The sequence below is a fragment of the Palaemon carinicauda genome, chromosome 7 (genome assembly GCF_036898095.1).
Source record: "Palaemon carinicauda isolate YSFRI2023 chromosome 7, ASM3689809v2, whole genome shotgun sequence".
NCBI lineage: Eukaryota > Metazoa > Arthropoda > Malacostraca > Decapoda > Palaemonidae > Palaemon > Palaemon carinicauda.
The window spans coordinates 39,745,409-39,750,408 of NC_090731.1; the positions used below are offsets into that span (position 1 = coordinate 39,745,409).

General features: G+C 36.9%; 1 protein-coding gene across 1 annotated transcript in view; it reads right to left on the reverse strand.

Annotated features, from left to right (window-relative positions):
* LOC137644255 (neural-cadherin-like) overlaps window positions 1–5,000 on the reverse strand; it is a 214,352-nt gene that overhangs the window by 133,940 nt on the left and 75,412 nt on the right. The gene's annotated exons all lie outside the window — the stretch shown is intronic.

The following is a 5,000-nucleotide window of genomic DNA, read 5'->3' on the forward strand; positions in this document are numbered from 1 at the left end:
GACCAAGAACCAGCTTTACTGACATGCGTCATTTACTAAAGAAATGATGATAAGATTTATCTTACAACTGATTTACACACTGGAACTCCTTTAACAACAAACAAATTCACAGGTGGATGACGCAACAGTCAGGCGTTGGCGAAGACACAGAAATGTGACAATTTTAATTTTCATTATACGATTGGTCTCCGTTGATTACGGTGATTATAAGCACATCAAATTACACTATAATCATACAACTTCTGGCATATAGCTATTAATCCTTCAATAATTGAATCTGTAATGAATAATGATATTCTCTAATCAGAGAAATTTCAATTGGCAGCGTTGTCCCAAACTCGTCACTCCCAACTTTAACCATGCTGATGATTGTTATCTTAATCACTTGTACAGTTATAGGTAGGTAGTAGGTTGGCCAGGGCACCAGCCACCCGTTGAGATACTACCGCTAGAGAGTTATGGGGTCTTTTGACTGGCCAGACAGTACTACATTGGATCCTCCTCTCTGGTTACGGTTCATTTTCCCTTTGCCTACATACACACTGAATAGTCTGGCATATTCTTTACATATTCTCCTCTATCCTCATACACCTGACAACACAGATTACCAAACAATTCTTCATCACCCAAGGGGTTACTGCACTGTAATTGTTCAGTGCCACTTTCCTCTTGGTAAGGGTAGAAGAGACTCTTTAGCTATGGTAAGCAGCTCTTCTAGGAGAAGGACACTCCAAAATCAAACCACTGTTCTCTAGTCTTGGGTAGTGCCATAGCCTCTGTACCATGGCCTTTCACTGTCTTGGGTTAGAGTTCTCTTGCTTGAGGGTACACTCGAGCACACTCTCCTATCTTATTTCTCTTCCTCTTGTTTTGTTAAAGTTTTTATAGTTTATATAGGAGATATTTATTGTTGTTACTCTTCTTAGAATATTTTATTTTCCTTTTTTCCTTTCCGCACTGAGCTATTTTCCCTGTTGGAGCCCCTGGGCTTATAGCATACTGCTTTTCCAACTAGGGTTGTAGCTTAGTAAGTAATAATAATAATAATAATAATAATAATAATTTACCATCCATGTGTTCTAATGCGGAAAAGAAATTCTAAACACTTTCTTAAGTAAACTCAGGCTTCTTCCGATAGCAAAATAAAAATTCATACCATTGTCTTATGAAAATATCCATTCCTAATAACGAAACGATCGTTGGACAATTTACCAACTACCAATTCTCTAGCCTCTACCTTACTACTAAACTTTTTTAACCCACGTTGTCGTCTAATATTATTCTATATTAGTTGGGACAAGGTGCCTCTGATGCCATCTATTGGCGGAAAAGTAAAACTCGTTACGATGTAAGGGAAGGAGGGGTAAGGGGGGGGGGGGGGGGGGTTTCTGCGTTATATGCCTCCGTAATGTAACGATATTGTTATTTTACGTAGTTTTTAATAACAATACATATCATACCACGCTATTTTTTAATCATATTATGGTTTCATAAAAGGCAATTGAAAATTAGATCAAACAACTTGATTGCCTCGCCAATTTCAGAACATGTGGCTTATCTGGCCAACCCCCCCCCCCCCCCCACCCTCCCCACTACCCCCCAATACAATTGAACTAACGATTGTTTGATGAGGAGATATTTCTGTGACATTTGTTGAGAAACTTCCTAAGGATTAAGTTGCGATCAGACAACAATGAACATCAAGTTCACGTATATCTATTTTGTAGCAATTTTGTGCACAAATAGCAACCGAAATAAAGCAACAAAAGTTTTAATGATAGGATGATGAGGATAGATAGCAATTTGGTACTCTACTGGTAAGGCCATCTATTAGTCATGCAAAGAATCAATGTGTAGAGCTCTTTAATCCTTGCATTCTAGAATATTCCATGACGTAATTTTTGTTTAAAAAAAGATAACCCAAGAAATATCTAAATTAATTGGGACTGAATATACAGTAATTTATACCCGCCACACATATTTCTACATAAGTATAAATCTATCTCCCTTTTCCAATTGAGTGGAATCATTCACATGAATGGAACAAGACACGTGTGCTGCCATCTTTTGACAAGAAATGGAAACACGCGGAGTCTATTCAAATTTGAAGTGTATGGTTACAACAATACTATTCATCTTCTGATTCTTGCCACTAAGTTATAGTCATTATATATAAGATACAGATTATATACATTACAAAATATATAGGAGAGATCACAATATTCTAAAACTAAAGAGATAGAACTCAGCCACATTTTTTAAAAACCAAAAAATAAACAAAATATATTCATGTCAGCAGCAAATGCGTTATTAGCTAATCATAAGCTCAGTTATAGATATTAATCCCTTATAAAGTGTGGTTTGTTACATCTACCAGAGACGTAGAAGCGTCTTTTTTTCTGATGGGGTTGGGGGCTTAATTTGGAAAAATCTCTAAGAAAATAAAAATTGGGACGATTTCTGTTACCGATTACAATTTGTAGGTATTGCCTATAATGAAATAACGGTAAGCCTACCTGATGATTTTACCGTAAACATGCTAACGATGTTGATTCTTTACTATAGAAACATATCCCCAATATTGATGAATTTAGAGGTGTCTACTTTTACTTTCGATTTATTATATAAATCATTTGTTTTTCAGTTCCAATCTTATCTATAAATTTTCAACGAGTCTAATCTTTGCAATTCTCATCTCATTTATAGTTTACATTTGACAAGTAACTAATGTTTTAGTTTATAATTATGATATTTTTCTTAAACTATGGTGGTAAGGTATGGAGATGAAACCTATCAAACGGAGACGTTCTCCATAGCCTTGATGTTACTGTATTGGTCTTAAGAAATCAAGGTTTTAAAATGCCTTGTATTTGCAAAACATATATATATATATATATATATATATATATATATATATATATATATATATATATATATATATATATATATATATATATATATATATATATATATATGTATGTATATATATATGTGTGTGTGTGTGTGTGTGTATACATTAGAATAGCGCCAACGTTATCCCTGTGTGTCGTAAGAGGCGACTAAAAGGGACGGGAGGAGGGGGGTGGGAACCCCCTCTCCTGTATCTATAATCCTGCGAGACATCGACAAAGAGCTGGAGCTGGGGGGAGGGTGACTGCTCCCCGCACTTTAGTTTTGGGGTGTTTAAATGTGCATGGATGTAGTACGATAGAGAGTAAAAGATGTGAGATTGGAAGTATGTTTAGGAATAGAAGGATGGATGTATTGGCCTTGTGTGAGACAAAGATAAAAGGAAAGGGTGAAGTGATGTTTGGTGAAATGTCTGGTAGAGTGTCTGGGATTGAAAGGGGAAGAGCAAGAGAGGGTGTGGCTTTATTTCTGAGTGAATGGATGACAGGTAAAGTAGTGGAAAGGAAGGAGATATCATCTAGGTTAATGTGGGTAAGGGTTAGGTTGGATAGGGAATGTTGGGCGTTTTTCAGTGCATATGGGCCAGGTAGTGAGAAAAGTGAAGAAGAGCGGAATGAGTTCTGGAATGAATTAACTAGGTAGGTGTGTAAAAGGACTGGGTAGAAGGAATTATATAGTTGACATGGGTGACTTAAATGGTTGTGTGGGCGCTGGAGAGGTAGAAGGTGTCATTGGGAAGTATGGCGTACCAGGTGAAAATGAGAGTGGTGAGAGACTGGTAGATATGTGTCTTGAGCAAGAGATGGTGATAAGTTTTAGCTTTTTCAAAGAGAAAGATAGAAATAAGTATACATGGGTAAGAGTGGCAAATGGAAGAGTAATAGAAAGGGCATTAATGGATTATGTGTTGATAACTAAAAGAATATTTGGAAGATTGAAAGACATGCACCTTTTTAGGGGTATGGCTAATGATATGTCTGACATTTTTTGGTGTAAGAAAAATTAGTTGTAGCAAAAGAGTAGGGGAATAGAGTAGGTGGATGTAAAAGGGAGCTAGGGAGGGTTGAAGAGCTAATAAAACTGGGGAAAAAGTAAATATCAGGAAAGGTTGAAAATGGGATATGACGAAGTGAAAGTAAGAGAAACTGGTATTCTAGAGGAGGAGTGGAAGTTAGTAAAAGAAAATTTTGTTGGGATTACAAGTGATGTGTGTGGCAAGAAGTTTGTTGGAGAAAGCATGAGGAAGGGCAGTGAATGGTGGAGTGAAGGAGTGTAGGTAAAAGTGATAGAGAAAATGAGGGCTTTTGAAGAATGGATGCAGAGTAATAGTATAGAGAAGTAAGAAATATATAGAGAAAAAAAATGTGGAAGTAAAGCGCAAGGTACACGAGGCAAAGAAGGCAGCTGACCTGAGGTGGGGTCAGGGATTAGGTCATTCATATGAAGAGAATAAGAAGTTTTGGAAAGAAGTGAAGAGAATAAGGAAGGCTGGCCCAAGAATTGAAGAGACAGTGAAAGAGGGAAATGGAAGGTTGTTAAAAGGAAAGGAGGCAAGGAAAAGGTGGGTGGAATATTTTGAAAGTTTACTGAATGTTGAGGATAATAGGGAGGCAGATATAATTGCTGTTGCAGGTGTTGAGGTGCCGATGATGGGAGATGAGAATGAGAGAGATATTACAATAGAGGAAGTGATGAGAGCAATAGGTGAAACGAGAGTAGGAAAAGCATCTGGTATGGATGGTGTGAGAACTGAGATGTAGAAGGAAGGGGGTGTGACTGTACTTGAATGGTTGGTGAGGTTGTTTAATATGGGTTTTTTTATGTCAATGGTACCAGTAGATTAGGTTTGTGCATGTATTGTATCACTATATAAGGGTAAGGGGGATGTGCATGAGTGTTGTAATTCAAGAGGTATTAGTTTATTGAGTGTAGTTGGAAAAGTGTATGGTAGACTAATGAATAATACGATTAAGGATAAAACAGAGAATGCAATCTTAGAAGTACAGGGTGGTTTTTGAATAAGTAGGGGTTGTATGAATCAGATTTTTATAGTTAGGCAGGTATGCGAGAAATATTTAGCAAAAGGTAAG